Source organism: Triturus cristatus, chromosome 4_1 (genome assembly GCF_964204655.1).
Source record: "Triturus cristatus chromosome 4_1, aTriCri1.1, whole genome shotgun sequence".
In the NCBI taxonomy this organism is placed as follows: Eukaryota; Metazoa; Chordata; class Amphibia; order Caudata; family Salamandridae; genus Triturus; species Triturus cristatus.
In genome coordinates, this window is record NC_140585.1 from 746885383 (window position 1) to 746902925 (window position 17543).

Genomic DNA, 17543 nt, shown 5'->3' on the forward strand with positions numbered 1-17543 from the left:
TCAGGCGGTTCGGCTAGGCGACTTCACGGCCACCCCTCTCCCTGTCACTTGCGGTGTTCCCCAGGGTTCCTCTCTCTCTCCGTTGCTTTTCAATCTCTATATCTTTCCTCTCATTTTCGCACTCCAACAGCTGGAGGTCACCGTTTATAATTACGCGGATGACCTCCAGCTCATCTTTGATCTCTCCCCCTCTCCACTTTCTGTCTCTAACTTCCAGTCAACTATGACTTTCATCAGGGACTGGATGAACCACAACCACCTTAAGCTGAACCCGGATAAAACCGAGCTGGTTCTCACTGGTGGTTCATCCAGCCCCTGGAACTCTTTCTTTTGGCCCCCCTCTCTCGGTCCCGCACCTACCCCTTCCACCACGGTCAAAACGCTCGGTGTCAAAATAAACAACCAGCTCACTCTCCATTCACAAATTAGTTCCGTGGTATCCTCTTGTTTCCTCACTCTCCGCACGATCCGCACTGTTTCCCGTTTTTTTCCCCCCCAGGCGCTTAAGATCATCATGGCCGCACTAGTGATATCGCGACTGGACTACGCAAACGCTCTCTACCATGGTATCCCCGCGTACTGCTTGCGTAGACTCCAGATTATCCAGAACCAGGCAGCTCGGCTGGTGTATGGCCTTCCTCGATATCACCATTCCACCCCCCTTCTCAGGGAGCTTCACTGGCTCCCTGTAAAAGAACGCTCCCTTTTTAAGATCGGCTGCATGGCCTTCCAGGCCCGTCAGGGCACTGCCCCCGCTTTTATCTCTTCATTAATCAATCCGTATGTACCTGCAAGAGCACTTCGGTCTTCCTCTAAGTCCCTTCTTCTGACCCCTCGTTTCACACGTAAAAAGTGGGGCGGGGCCAGCTTTTCCACCCTGGCTCCAACGTTTTGGAACTCACTCCCTGACCATCTCCGCTTTGCTACTCAGTACCTCCCCTTTCGTAGAGACTTGAAAACGTTCCTCTTCAGCCAGGCCTTCCCCTCTTAAACTCTCTTAATATTTCCTCTTATCTCTTCTTCTGGTCTTCTCCCTCAGTTGCCAATTCCCCTAGCGCCAAGAAACCGCAAGGTGTACGCTGCGCTTTAGAAATATTTTTTAAATTAAATTAAAATGGATGACTGAAAGGGTGGATGGGTGGAAGGATGAGTGACTGGGTGGATGGATGAGTAAGTGAAAGGATGGGTGAAAGGGTAAATGGCTGGATGGATGAGTGAATGGATGGGTAGAAGAGTGGATGGATGAGTGTACAGATGGATAGGATGAAAGGAAGGATGGATGATGGATGAGTGAAAGGATGGATAAAGGGATGGGTGAGTGAAATGATAGATGGAAGGATACATGATGGATAGGTTTGCAAATGTTTGAATATGTTTGGATATGGCTGGGCTTACTTATATACTATTGCGTGACCTCCTCTGATGTGTCTGTAAAACGTACCTATTGTCCTGAAGTTTTGTCCTGAATTTTGACCTCTTGTCCTGAATTTGTGTCCTGAATTTTGACCCTTTGTCCTGAATTTTAACACTCACCGTCCTGAATTTGCACCAACGCCAGTTGGTCAACCTACTGTGCAAAGAGTAAGGAGAACAATTAAGGAGTACAATGGACGAATGCCATCGACAGAAGTAGGTAGATAGGTGGCCAAAATACCTCTTGGATAAGATCATAGTGCAACGCAGGCTTTGTCACCTAACGATTTACCATGTAAATTGCTAAATAGGGGTGAAGGACCATGAGAGTATGGAGTTCTGTATTAGAAACTCTAAATGTGGTAAACCGTATGCTCTGAATAGATTGAGGGTGAAGGGTTCTAAATCCGATGAGTGTGTATCCCAAAACGTAGAGCATTCTAAGAATATCATACAGGTATCCCATTTCCATGCAATCTTACCGGCAGCTTTGGGCTGACCTCTCCCTTGCAACAATGGCAGAAAAAGCGGTGCTGAGACACCGTCACCCCAGCCGCTGCAGCCGCCTCCGCCATGTTCTCCCTCCTGCGAGCCGACCACCTAAGATTGGTGTCCCTGTGTGACGTCACAACTCGGAAGAAAACCTTACCGGGCTGGGACAGACCGCGGCTCTGCCTGACTGTGTGACGTCAGAACTTCGAAACGATAGAGGGAAGGGAAGGGATGGGATGGAACAGAACTGTCTCAGTTCTCTATGGTCGTATTCGAGGAAGCGCCACACAGAAATATTTCCTAGTCTACAATGCGCATGGGCAGAGCACTGTCCCAGCGCTGGCCATATTAAGATCAGGCTAAAGATCACGCCTCAATGATGTACTCCATGATAACAGCTTTCATTTTCCACTATCTTTCTGCACAATAAGCATGACAAACAGCCTTGTCAACAATGGATTTTATAGACTCTTGCTACTCGAAAACGGATCCGAACTATTAGTTATTTAAACGACAGTAACAACTAATAATTTACATACACGGGATGAAATGTAGGTTTCATTACCTCATTCCCTTAATTTGTTTGCTTATACAATAAAATGGGTTCCGAGAAACACTTGTTTTTTTTTTAATTTTGAAGTATAATGTAATTTTATTTTCTAATATACGATATAGATATTGCATTTAAGCACGAGACTTCGGAACTTTAAAGATGGACGCTCTATTTGTCGTCTACCAAACATCACAGCCGTATTTGAAGGCTGGTGTGATTCTAACAGTGGTTTAACTCTGCGTTCCAAGTCTCAGCATGGCGAGAGAGTGAACACAGAGTTCCACAATATCTTTCCTTGTTTGTTCTTGAAAAGAGCGAATTTTCTTCACCTGGTGAGAAGACCTCTTTCCCGAGTTTTCCGGAGTGGTATTCGTGTGGTAAACTGGAGTTAGTTTAAGTGTGAGTGCCTGGGAACAAGTGAAATCCTGCAATCGATGTTTTTTTACCAACTCATTTTAATGTGTGCTTCTAGCCAGGAAGGTTTTATTAGAAATCTATCATCCTGTTTAAAACAAGTAAAGAGGGCACTGGAAGACACCACCACCTTTCTCCGAGGCCAAGAAGAAATGCCTCGGAGAAAGGCAGCGCCATTTTCGGATTCGGGGGCGTGTTTGTCTTTTCTCTCCTCCAGCCATTGGCTGGAGGAGACAATGAGACTTTCTGTAAAAAACACGCCCCCCGATCCGAAAAGGACGGGGCATAATCGGAGTGACTGGACCTCTTCTCCAGTGGCTGGCCAGCATTTAAGAGGCCAGCCAATGGAGAACAGGAGAGAAGAGGGGCGGGTGCAAGCCCCTCTTCTCAATGTCATTAAATCTCGCGAGCGAGACTGCGCAAGCGCAGCCATCGCTAGCCGAGACCTAAAAACGGTCCAAGATCCAGGGGAGCTGGGGATGGCAAAATGTAATTTCCCTAGAGATTAAAAAGTGTTCCCAAATTCAGGAAGTGTTGGAGAGAACGACCCTGATGTCGCCCTGCTGTTGGATGGGGCTTGCAGAGGTTCTCAGTGATGTGGTGGCGAGTGCCCACAGTGTGCTTATCTTCAGGGCACAAGTCCTAAAAAAAGAAGCGGGGGACGCTGACGTCACAACAGGAAGTGACGTCATGAAAGGTGGCTTGCACCATCAGACGCATTGCCTCCCCTCGCTCACCCCTTAGATGCAAATGCATCAGAGAAGCCAGCACGTGAGCAGAGTTCTGAATGAGCTTTGATCTCGCCCCAGAGAGGCCAAAGAGTGAATGTGTGGCTCCATTTACTCCAGTTAACGAGCGCCCGGTAAAATAAGTGGGGGGACGCCGTCCACCCGCGTGGTACCCCGACTCGAGCCCTGCTTATCTTCTTGTCAGCCTCGCCCTTGTCACAATACTGGCTCACATCTGCGCCCTCTGTGTATGAGATGTTTCCTTATTAGGGTTGACGGTTTTCCTGTGGGATCAAGACTTTCTCTTTGAGACTGTTCGTTTTTAGGTCTGGCTTGACAGTGCAGATGTCTGTAATACCTATTGTTTACTAATTCCTTAAAATATACAGAGTGAATTTTGGCTCTACCCAGAAAAAGAATGCTCTTTCACCGGCCTTACGCCATATGCATCACCCACCTCTCATGGAGTGCTTGCATTGCAAAGCATGGGGTACTATTTTACATCTCAAACGTACACACAGTTATCACATATCAGATTCTTTATCTCATACTTGCATTGCATGAAGAAAGCAATTCTTTTGTGTTTTGTCTTTCCTGCAGTAGACTTTTTAATATTTTAATCAGGAATTGTGTGCAAGTCACACACACACACGTGCACATATTTTTACAACCGCACACGTAAGAGTGTAAAGTCCAGCTTCTTAAAATAAAACACATATCTGCAACGCAATTTGGTCTGGCATTAATGGGCAGTGCATGGAAACGCAGGCATGCACAAGTGCAGTATGCATTAAAGAAAGATATTTCTAATTACCAAATAATATTTGACTAGTATCATGAACGATTTGCATTCGAAATTAATTTGCTGCAGTCCACAGAACTTTATGTTGGCTAAACTAGGCCCTAAGTTCATTTTGAAATTCAAAAGTGACTGTGTTTTCACTTCTTCTCTCTCTACACACAGTAACATGCGCACAGAAACGATATTACATGTAAAATGCCCTGTCATGATGGATACCTTCTATCAAGAACATGTCGTTCTTGGTAAACTAGTGAGAAAGCTTTTCTTCTCCAATGTCACTGTTCAAGGCTCCTCCTGCTTGGAGCTCGGTGGGGCCATTCATTTCATAAAACTGTCATTGTTTTATGAGTAACAACATGCGTACTGTCACATCCAATGCCAGTAGGGCAAAGAGGACTAATTGTTTTAATTTAGGTCATGGTATTGGTTATTGCTGCATTTTATTTTGTATTGTGATTTGTTGAGTCTATGTATCATACTGCTTACTGCATGCTGACTGTATCATTTTGCTGTGTAATCTTGCTATAGAAGGCGCTTATTTTGGATGTGAGCCAGAGTTGACTCTCCCCTCTCATCCCATTCTCAAGGAGCAGATCTACATTGCTCTATGTCATACTCTGGAATTAGATCATTTATATATTTTGAGGAAGGCCTTAAATCACCTCACGCTGCATATACTAGTTTATTTTGAATTTCCTCCCACATTCTTGAGGACAACGCCACCTCCAGCTGTGTGAATATGCTTTATCTTGGATTAACTGATAGGACAGCATCATCCCATGCATTAATTAGCACATGAAAGCTTGACCTATTGGCTTTGCCAATGCTTGTTTAATAAAGAGCTGACATTTTCAAAGAGGACTATCAACTTGCCTAAAAGTCTGCAATGCCCACATTGTTCCCTGTACGGTTTATCATTTTCATATAGACAAGATCATTCCTCTATGGAGTTGGCTGTTTCCTGTGACTGGTTTTTCCTTGTAGAACTTTCCCAGTGGGTGGGATATATACGGTAAGCGGCGGCCGATTCTGCATCAGGAGCCATCCTCATGCCTTGCAGGGATACAATCAATCACAGCCTATAGTGACCCCCACGTGGAAGCCCCAAGTGAAGATGCATCCAGCAATGATGCCCTCTCGCAGTCTGCCGCTTGGGACCTCTGGCTATCACGCGGGTCATACACGGGTATGCATTTATGTTGTCTGTATGCAATGGAATTCATATTGAACAAAACTAGATAAGGAGCAGCAGAGTGCTGCGCAGGGAGTTATTTGTGTGGATAAAGAACGATTTGAGTTTGGGAAGACAAAGGGATTGGAGGGGTCCGCTCTTTGGTGGGAGGGGAGGGGCGGGGTGCCTGGAGGCTCCTTACCTAAGGCTCATATGATAGCGCGTTGACTATGTTGTGAATTGCCGGAAAGCAACGCAAGCGTGATTTACAAGGTAATAAGCAATGGCGAGGAACATAAAAGAGTACTCTCTGCTATCACGGTATTCACTTATTCTCAGTGGTAAATTCCATTTTTATTTCTTCGATAATCAGTGTTGCTACAGATCTGGCTCCGTTTCCTCACATATGTTGGTTCCGCGTGCCTACAATTTGAATTTCAGTGCGCAAGTGTACAGTGGGGCACGTTTTTTCAAGACCCAGTACTCAAAGTCATTTATTATAAAATTGGCGGCGAAGAACAGAAGGGCATGTTGTTTCTGATCCTAGGTGCATAAGCCAAAACATTTTGTGTTTGGGCTTTTCCATTCATCCTGACCTACGTTCTACTAGAGTTCTGTCGCTGCGGCCAAGCGCAGTTATACCATTTAGAAAAATATGATAAAACTAATACATTCCTTTTCATCCACCTGGCCCTAGCTTGAAGAACTGAGAAAGATAGTAAAGGAAAATCAAAGGTATTAACTAACTTGACCGCAGCACGCTACTGGTTATTATTTGGTATCTTCCACAGTAGAATGGTTTGGCCACCTGCTAAATGGAAGTATGTGGCACCGGCAAGGCACAAGTTCGGATCCGGCATGGACGAGCCAGCCTTTCATTCTTTCCAGATGAGTAAATACAATTTGTAGGGTGCAATAGTACAATGGTAAGAAAAGATACAACTTCTTAATGATTGGACCGCTTCGTGCTTTTAGATGGTCTTGAAAACCATTACATGGCATCCCTAGCGCTAATGGCCCGGGAGCTGCTCCTCAAGCTGGGCTCTGCCTGGATGAAAAGAGAGAACACATGCAAACTGGGCTCCATTGTACTCAAATGTCCCAATGCAAAGCACACTAGCAACATAGTGAGACATCACACATCCATGGGTACACAAACCTGCTGCTACACCAGTATAGAATGTTCCTGGAATAGCTCTAAAAACTCTTATATATATAGACATATTTATGGAACCATTACCATTATGGGTCCTTATCTATTGTTTGGAGTTACAGGTCGCGGTGGTACTATATTTCGCACAAGACAGGAAGGAAGGGCAGGCCCCAGTGATGGATTCTGGTATGACCCAGCATAACATCACCTTGGTCTGGAGTTTATCGTCATGAGTGCATTATCAAATGTTTAGATATGATCCTTATATTTATGGATGGGTGATTCATTTATTTAATCATACCTATTTGTGGACATTTTTTATCAAAATAATGGATCGACTACTAACAGACCTCCAACATAAAAGCAAGTATCAGTCCTTGTTGACTAGCTCGATTTTCAATATCCGGCCTTACGAGATGAAAATCTCGGCTAAAGGTCTTGTACCCACCACCCGTGTGCTCGCAAATTGCTCAGAATCAATTGATTCTAATGCCTACCCGAAGGCAGGCTGGGTAATATAATCACCAGCACAGTGTGCGCCACACAAGGTATGGAAGGAACAAAATGGTGATGTTTGTCTGATGCCAACTGCCTGTGTGATTGGAGGAGCCTGGCACAGCTGCTTTATTACATTTTTACAGCTTCTAATGATCATCTTAGGATCTAATAAGATGTGATAAGAGAGTGATTTGTTGGCGCCAGTGAGCAAAGGACAAAAGACGCGGGGGTAAGTACCACAGTCTGAAAAGGCCGCCTTTGTGCAGAAAATGGCGGGCCACAGTCCTCTTCTCTTTCCTCGCACGCGCTTCCTATATATGTTCACAAAAGTAATCACAGGTTATAGTGTTCCCAGAAGAAAAAAAAGGACACTGGTAATATCAGTAAACGAGTTTGCTTCTAATCACATCCGCTTCCATTTGTTCTAAAGCCTTTCAGGGTAATTTCCAGGTCCCAGAAATGGAATTTCTCAGTGCTATCACATTTCGAAATAGGAAGGGGATAATAAGTATAAAATGGTGCTAGCAATATACTTGTAAAGGAGTCTATGATAAAAGTGGGGAACAATTTATAACGTACCGTAGACGCAGTTTTGCAGGATTTAATGAACGTCTGATCAAACGGCCTGCCGGTTCCGATGATAACTAACCCACTCTCAGTCTGGTGTGGCAATCATGTTTTCATGTTACCATCTTGCTATAAATAGCTTCACACATTTTTTATTTTTCTGGTCATTATGTACTTTGATGTTATATGCCTACAATTTAGGTTAAATCCTGATTTTGCAGGGGAATGTGTCTCTCTGGTATATCAGGGTGGTGATGTACCCACCTGTGTGCTTTTATGCAATATTGATCATATTGACTTATATGGTAATTTATCAAGAAGTGAAATGAGACGCACATTCATGCATTATATTGTTCTGTTAGGATTTGGTGTGTGTTGTGTGTTGTTGCATCGTTCTGTTGCAGTGTGCTGCGTATGTTTGTGTTCTGCTGTGTTACGTCACATTATGCTCTCATCTTGCGTGTGTTGTGATATGTCGTGATAGAATGTTGCAATATGTAAGTCAAGGGTATGCAAGTCCAGCATGAAGACCTAGATTTGTGGGTCACGGATTCAGTGCGGCCCCATAGATCATGGACTTTGAAGCAGTTGGAATGACCAGCTGGAGATGGAATAAGTGTGGGAAGACGATGGGCGTGTACTTCGGGGCCTGGCCTGGAAACTGAAGCTGGGTGGTATGAGTTCAAGATTTTTAAAGAGTGTAGGGTGTGAATCGAAGGGGAAGTGACAGGGCAGAGACGTGGAGTTCCATGAAAGAAGGTAAGGTGTGTGCAAGTGTGACAATGGAAAATCATGAGGGAAAGAAAAGCCGTAGCTAAACCTGTACCCAGGCAAATACTTGTTCTTCTGAAAGAAAGAGACGTTCCACCTCCTCTCCAGTAGTACCTCGAGACGAGCCCTGGATTCGCACTGGGCTGCTCAGGTCTCCATGCACACTTGTTCCTCTATCAGTGCAGTTCATTTTTGTCACATTTTAGTCTTGTACCATCCGAACAGTAGGTCGAAAGTAAACATAAATTACATGGTTATTTTTGCTTTTTTTTAATAGAACTGAAAACATTTACAGCCTACTGATTTGAACACATTTCCAAATGGGAGATTAGGCGCCACGTAGGTAGGCGCCACGTAGGAAAAAAATATACTTCTATTAATAGACGAAATCTCCTTCTCGTAGGAGTATTTGTGACATGACAACCCGTGGCCACTGTGTCCATGAAAAATTAATTAATTGATTCCTGGGCAATCATGTTACCGTCGTAAGGGACAAAGTATACCAGAGTGAGTGTGATGAGAATCCGTTGTAGTTAAAGGAGCTCTTCAGATGGCAGCATAGAAACTTTCTGGTTGAATTATAGGTTCTGCTCCGACCTGGAAGATATGCTTGCCTGGCTCAGTGGACCTTACTGGCCCAAAAGCTGACTATCAAGGGAGGCCAACAAAGCGTGGAATGTACTCCTAATAGAAATAAAACAAACATGCAGAAATTTAGAAAAGTTCTCATAACTGTATTTGTCGGAACACAACAACGATGACAATGTACTGAGTGGTTTATACAGTAACAGTGTGGGGGACAAACGGGCAGACAACAGGAAGACAGAGTCATAGATTTGTACCACTGTGATCTTAGAAAGTGAAACAGCGTAATCAACCAATTCCAGACTTCATTACAATAAACCATCTTCCTGGAAGGTAGAATGGTGCACTAAAGTGCTGGCGTCAAGCCGCTATATTCTCAGGAGTGTTACGATGCTCAAAAGAGCCCACCACCAGGCAAGAACAATCCCGCGAAGGTGTTCTGGAGGATATATGGTGTTGGAATGGCCAGGTGAGGGGTAGGGTAATGGCAAAAGGAGCCTTTGGGAGGGAGTTCTGAAAATAAAAAAATTTGAAAACTCAATTAGTGAAGAGTATATGTACCTATCCTTTCCATTTCCTTAAAACCCCATAGAAATCCCCAATATTCAGTTCACCTGGATTATGCAGTTACAGCAATTATATACCACTCCCAGAATGTTTATGGATTTATAAAGCGCATGGCTGCCCAAAGGCTTCCCAGCGCTGAGGAGAAGGTACTGTAAGAGAAAAGGGGAGTTATCAGGGGAAGAGCAATGTTTTTAATCTTTTCCTAAAAATTAATCTCTTAACAGGCCCATTTCTTTGGGTAAGGAGTTCCACAGACTGGGAACCAAGTGTGAAAATGGTCTTACATCTAGATCTCTTTATTCTTGGCGTCTTCATGAGTAGATCTGAGGAAGCTCTCAGAGACCTGCCAGGAACATAGGAAGTGATAAGAGTTCTCAGTAGGGCAGGACTCCTGCTGTTCATGGCTCTGTGGGCTATACATAAAGATTTAAATTTGATCCTGGCTTTGATCGGCAGCCAGTGCAGTATTTCCAGTGAAGCTGCCGCTGAATCTTGTCTGGGAATGCCACCGAGTATCCTGGCTGAATCATTTTGAACCACCTGTAGTCTATTCACTACATATATGGGGGAACCCAGATAGAGGGAGTTGCCATAGACCAACCAGGACACTACCAAGACCTGCACCACGGTTCTCCGGGTCTGTTTAGGGAGGAGAGTTAATATCTTCCGAATCTTGTGGAGTATCCCAAAACAGGTGGCTGCCGGTTTTTGGCTTGTATTTCCAGAATGTTCTCTGTTGCCAAACAAAACACAAGATGAGGTTTATTGGTCAGTACTTCATTAATGGAGATAGCATTCCCTTTACGCCAAAGTCCAAATGCAACACCCCTTGTCCCTGCACTTCAAATGTTTCTGTCCATTAAACAACGCAAGCGATACTGAGGTACAAGTCAATGAATCAGGAACAGTCCCTCAGGGTATGCCTCACCTGTTGCATCACAGGTAGGATGAATGTTGCGCTTTACAAGTACACTTAACAATAACAATAACAAGACAAACCTAAACATAAAGACTGGCTGCCGTCATAATTTAAGATTAAAGAGGGCGCATCCACGCGCCTGCCTGGAGCATGAAAGTCTACCGGTACTGCCAGCTGAAATCTCCGAAAAGCCGTCTCTGGCTGAAGACTGGAAGACTTGCTGTGGTCCGGAGAGAGAGGCTCCTTCTCGCCAATGAACAAGCGATCATAGACCGTGGTGGCTCCTCTGTTATGGGGAGGAGCGTTGTAACGCCTGCTGCTAGCGCAGCAGGCACATACATTAATAAAATGATAATAAATCAAATTTTATTTTTGCCGCAGGCTCGCGCTTTTAAAGCGGGAGGGCAGGGGGCGGTGCTGATTCGTGCAATTGTAATATTACTGCAGCCCCTGCCAGTGCGCATGTCAGACTGTCTGACTGCCTACAGCCAGCCAATCTGACATGCGCACTTTAACCTGCTCTATCACAGGGCTGAGAAACAGCCAAGACATTTAAGCCACAGGCCCACAGCCGCAAAATGAGCACTGGGTTAGCCTACTTTAACCAATCCTGGGGCTGCAGAGTCACGTTGCACAAGGGAGGAAGTCCTTCCCTTTCCTGCTGCCTGCTGGAGTCACCGCCGAGGAGAGAGACACTGGACGTGGCTCCGTGCAATATATATGGTGATTTTTTTGGGTCATCGCGCCTCACCATATTTTAATGTTGCCGGCCGCTACTGTCAGAGACCTCTCTGACCGCTATTCACGGAGACTCGTACAGCCACTTGAATAACTTGTGCCATCTGATTAGGATTTCTTATCAGTGCTGATCAGGAAGCAACGTCAAGGCCTTGTTTTAACCCCGATGATTCCCTTGTCATCATGTCAAAAGCCTCTGGGAAATGGCAAACAACCGCATGGAAACAGAGGACTGGTGGAAGGTGTGCTTGCGTACTCACACTGGTCATTTTCATGAAAAGGCGCAGACGATGAAACGGTAATTAAGTTAGGTACGTTTACAGTTTGCATGCGGGGAAACAGATAGAAAATAGTGAGATGGATTGTGGGTCGGTTTTCCAGATGCTCTTAAGAGTGGTTATTTGGATCCAGTTGTAAGCATCAGGATACGGAAGAACACCCAAAAGGAGTCTAGCCAAAACGAAGGCTCCTCCGAAGGGATGGCTGGCAAGACATGATAGCTTTGGAGGAGTGAACACAAGTGAGCGGTGAATTAATTAACAATAATTTAACGGGAGAATAACTGGTCTTGGTAAAATAAATATACTTGAAGTAAATGATTTTACCAGATGAAGAGCCATGAGACAGAAATGGAAAGATCCATTGGAAACTGATACCACCACATAGAGAAAATGGGGTGTTGGAAAGGGGAGTTAGAAAAGAGTGTCAATTTCACATGGACTGAAGGGTACACTGTGGACGGCTATAAACTCGGAATAAGGATGGGTCTTTAAGTGAATGTAGTTCTATGATAGGTGGAGGCAATGGCAGCGGTTCTCCAGGGTCTTCAAGGCTCCACGCTCTTCATTTTTTAACCTGGTTTTATCATCCCAACAGTGAACGAAACCCTATTATTCATTGTTGGTCTATTTAAAAAAAAAATAAAGCCTACCTTTGGGTTGAGCAGCAGCCTGAGGCAATGACGTCTGTCTGATGGCTGGCGCAGGTGCACGAAAGCCTACATGTAAAAGCAGAAAAAATGCTTTAAAATGTTCTCTGTGTGTTTGGTGATAAGATTGTGTGTCAGTGAAAGGATAGTATTTATCTATTTGTGAGCATGGTTATGTGAGTGAATATGAGAGAGTTAGTGACATGGAGCGAGTGAGTTTTAGTAAGTCAGAGTGTGTGAGAATGAGTATGAGTGTAATAGTAAGTGCAAGTGAGAATGAATGAGTGAGAGAGGAAGAGGAAGTGCAAATGATTGATGGGGAGTGAGGATTAATGAGTGAGAATGCGTAAGACTGAGTAAAAGAATGAGTGTGAAGTGTGAGTGAGTGTGAGTAAAAATGAGTGCGAGTGAATGGTACTGAGTGTAACAATGAGAATGAGTGAGTCTTAGAGAATGAGAATACATGGGAATGAGAATGAGTAAGAGTAACCTTAAGTGAGATTGAGTGAGCCTGAAAGTGTGAGTACAAGTGTGATTGAGAGTATGTGAGTGTGAATAAAGGAGAGATACCAAGTGTGTCAGTGAGTGACAGTAAGAGTGGGTGCAAGCAAGTGTAGGTGAGAGCAAGTGATTGCAACTAAATGAGAGTGAATGAATGAGAATGAGTGAGAGAAGAGTTGGTAGGAGTAAGTGAGTGAATGTAAGCAAGCATGAGCGAGTGTGAGTGAGATGTATGTGATGCAAACATTATTGCTCAGGGGATGTGTAACACCCCTGCAAGAGGATAGAAAATGCATATACACTGTAAATGGATGTAAAAGCACTGGTATGATTACTCATAAATGAAAAACTCAATAAACAAATTAAACAAGATGAGTGAGTGAGAATGAATGTTAGTAAACGAATGTACTTAAGCATGAATAATTGAGGATGTGGTGTTGTGCTTGCAAGACTGCCGTTGTCCCTGGAATACTGAAGGTAATTCTTAGCTTAAAGACACACCAGTGGTAAAATTCTGGCATGGACATTCAGGGGGTAAATTGCAGACAAACAGCACATTTGACAAAACACTAGCATACTAGTAATAAAACTTGGCACCATGGGGCATATGTATCAAACGATTTTTTAATCGCAAACGCTGCGATTCGCAAAATAACGGCGTTTGCGGTTAAAAAATCGGTAATCGGGATGTATGAGCCAAATCCCATCGCAAAATTAAGGAATTGCTAATTTAGCGATTTCTTAATTTTGCGTAAGCATTTAAGAAATCGCAAATTGCGATTTCTTAAATGATATGTAAAAAGCACCCAAGTTGTGCGAATTATCCTTAAGAAATCGCAAATTACCACTAACTTCCAGTTGGTGGTAATTTGCGATTTCCTTTCAAAATGCACTTATTTGAATTTTACAAAGTGCCACGTGGCGCTCATAAATGCCCTTAGGGCATGTATGTGCGCCATATGCACACACATGCTCATTTCAGGGGTGCATCAGGGTGTCATCATGACACCCTTGCACCTTTGAAATTATTCTCAAATTGCGATTAGCAAATTGCGATTCGCTATTTGAGAATTACTTCCCATTCATTCCTATGGGTCTCCTGGCCCATAGAAATGAATGGGCAGGTATTCCTTAATTGCGATTTCGCAATTTGCTATTTGCAATTAAGGAATTTTAAGAAATCGCAAAAAGTTTGCAATTTTTTAAATACATCCCGTTTTGCAATTCTCAAATAGCGATTCTTTAAAAATCGCTATTTGAGAATCGCAAATTGTGATGTTGATACATATGCCCCTTAAATACTAGAGGGAATCCTAAAGGTAATGCTTGGCATAATGGGCACCAGTGGCAAAATACTGACACTTGTGTACTAGAGGTAGTTCCTGGCATATGGAGCACCTGTGGAAAGAAGGTGACACTGACACATTGGAGCCTATTTTAGGTATTGGTAGCACCCATGGCAAACTGCTGGCACTGATACATTGAAGGTACCTTACCTTCCTGGCATATAGTAGGACAACCATTGCAAGCGGAATAGAATGTTGTCCCGGACATACTAAAGGGCTTTTGTTTTACATAAAGGTCACCTATGCTATATGACTGACATCAGTGGCAAAATTCTGGCATATTGCTAGAGCGGTCCACCTGGAAGCTGGGGAACCAGGTTCAAGTGTCATCAGGGAGGCTCAACATCCTGGGATTCTGGCCAAATCACTTAATCTCCCTGGGCCTAACAAAATGAATGTCTCCGTCTGCAATGCAACTGGTGCTCATGTAAAACACTCTGATACCTTCGGGTCGAGTTCCACCTATATTACACCTCCCCCCCGAAAAAAAGGAGAGCAACCATTGCATAAGGAGGGAGGCTGGGGGGGACCCCTGACATGAGACTTTGACTGATAGGTTAGTCATGCGTGCAATATATTATTGTATCTCAGTTTAAATTTGTTTGAGTTATCTGATCTCTTTTACCAGTCCCACAAGAAGTGAGGAGCACATACCGAATCATCTTCTAAACAGTGCTTTTAATTCTGATTACTATAGTAATTTATTAAGGTGTCTACCAATACATGACCATTGTCTGCATAGACCTTTACATGGAGAAATCGCCCTGTAAACACCTTTTTTAAGGGAGCCAGAGATCCTCTTATGAGATGAAGAGTAGGATACAGAGAATTTGAGAGAAGATGAGTGGAAGCCTGAAGAGTGGGCTGTCACCAAGAGCTCAGTGCGGACACACTAGCCAGAGTCAAGAACTGGAGGAGAATACAGACTTGAGATAGCAAGAGGCAGTGCACATTGCAGGTTGAACGAAAAACAACGAGGAAGACGAGTTTCAGGCGTACCGCTGCATCTTATCAGCACAAACCAGAGAGAGGAGGTGGAGTATTTGGAATCCCCCCGACCCTTTAAAGAAAGAGAAGTCCGGTTGGTTTGTGAGCACCCCGCATACAATAAACGCGGAAGCAAGGTGCTAACTAATGGTAGCTCTGTGGACGGGCTGAGTTTAAAGTATCGAATCTAACAATCGAGCTAACGAGCCTGTGTGGGATCCACACAGATAATACCTACGAAGTAAGTGACAAACTGTGGGCAAAAAGAAGAAATATATTTGGAAGAACCAATGTATCAGACAATATGATAGCTGAAGACTCCCCTCTCAAAAACAAAGGACAATAATAGAGAAAAATTAATCTACGGTCATGACAAAGATGGAATAACAAGTTAAACCATCGAAACGCGTTGACGCATATTGATTTACATAATCCTAGGGTTAATCCGATCCTGTATTTGCAAAATGAGGAGTGCAACCAGGCCGGGTTTTTAATTAATTTTCCCATATGATATGTTATATCCAAAGACAGAGTGTTTTGTCTAGAAACTAATTTTTCTCTTGTGTTTATGTTGCTTTGTATTGTGATTTACGTCCTGTATAAAATTGTGATCATTTTATGAATTGTCTATATGAATTGTGTGATACATGTTTGTGAGATTTTAGCAATTTTTAACCAGAATGATTTTTATTGTGATATTAATGACTGAATAAAACATGTTTTGTAATTTCTCTAATTGAATGAGTTAGTTAATGACTTTATTTTTTGAATGAGCTGTTAATGATAATAGTGTGGGTGGTAATAGTTGTATCCCAAACTAGTAGTGGGCTAGGTGGTATCATATATACTGGTGTCCAAGGGATTGTCTGTCCAAACTTGCTAAGAGTACCCTATTCCCTTGGTCTCAACAAGGGGTCTCCCTCCGTCTAATATGTACACATTGCACAGTCACCAGTAATAATCCCTGTCCTGTGGCTGCTACTGCATGCAAAGTTGTAGAGGGGGTGAGGAAGGAGAGATGCACAAAAGTGATCTTGTTGTAGGCAGATAGTGCAGCGGGATAGCAGCTGAAATCCAATTCTGGATCCCAGGATAGAAAAGAAACCACTCTTAGAATGATTCGATGCATGTTTACACCTATGCAGCATTCTCTTGCATAACGTCTGAAGAACAAGTCCGATAAATAATTTAGGAAACAATCTCCTTGGCCGCCCGTCACAATTTATCGTTCTTCGATTGTCCCACTAAAAAGATAAGAAGATGCCAGTGAGTCCCTCTGTCCGCAGGAAAGACTGTCCTCCAGTAAATACCACTGTGGCCGTAGCCAGGCTGATGTCCTTTGAGAGGACCACAGCAGTAGACATGGGAGGGAAGGAACATTAGTAGACAACATCAAGAGGTACATCTAAAGGACGAGCAAGCTCGAGGGGACTGTTTGTTCACGCAGTTCCCCTTTCAAGAAAGGATTTTTTAAAATCCTGGCAGACAAATCATGTTTCAAGACAACCCTTCATTTCAAGTTTTTTAGCAGGCAGTGGTGGGAAGTAGGACTGAAAAGTTGGAAGAGCTCTCTTTGGGGCTGTTCTAAGGTTCCACAAGGAGCGGGGGGTAAACAGAGCGGTGAGGGGTCAACGAGGTAATACAGAGAGGGTAGAAGTGGGGGCTGCCAGTAGCAGGGGAGTGGGTGAGAGAATACTTAGCAAAGGTAACTGGAAGGTGAAGGTACAACCAATTGAAGGGTGTGAAAAGAATTTTTAAAATAAACTTTACCAGCTTATCGAATCATTTTTCGTTTAAAGTAAAGGGTTTATCACCTCGTTGACCAGGTTGCGCCAGTTGCGCTGATTGGATGTAGGCATGCGTTCTCCATGGACTGGCTGCCGGGGAGCACTGCTAGACCTCTGGCGTGCATTCAAAGTTCAACTTCATTGTTGCGCGTATTTTAATTCAAGGCCTCAAAAACATAGCATAGTAGTACAGCATAATGAACAAGCCCGAAGACCGCATGCAGGGGAGTGTTTGGAGCACGGACACTCAAAGTACGGCCCGGGGGCCGCATGCATCTCTTCTGACCTTCACATGCGGCCCGCTGGTCAACAGCAGCTCTGGGCTGCTGTTTACCAGTCCCGGCACTAAGAATAAAAATATGCTAAATAAATAGGCAGACATTTATTTAAATGTTAATTCGTGTTAAAGAAAGGATGTAACTAGGGAGTACGGCACTGCTCAACTTTAATAACATCTTCATTTTTAAAGATATCTTGCTGGAAGAATAAAAATGTGATAGTCTCCTCAAAAATAAAAAGTATATTTAATTAACCGGCAGAACCTTTTCACCTTAGTTTATCAGATTATATAAGTGCATTGAGCAGTAATATTTTAAAAGTGATAGTTTTTAAACATGAATGTA

General features: G+C 43.6%; 1 protein-coding gene and 1 long non-coding RNA gene across 3 annotated transcripts in view; one reads left to right on the forward strand and one right to left on the reverse strand.

Annotated features, from left to right (window-relative positions):
* Positions 1–17543, forward strand: part of CHST11 (carbohydrate sulfotransferase 11) — a 551611-nt gene that overhangs the window by 373501 nt on the left and 160567 nt on the right. The window lies entirely within an intron of this gene.
* LOC146855467 (uncharacterized) overlaps positions 1–17543 on the reverse strand; it is a 239136-nt gene that overhangs the window by 57972 nt on the left and 163621 nt on the right. The window contains exon 2 of the long non-coding RNA XR_014981330.1: positions 12303–12368. This is a non-coding gene — a long non-coding RNA (uncharacterized LOC146855467). The remainder of the gene's footprint in view (positions 1–12302; positions 12369–17543) is intronic.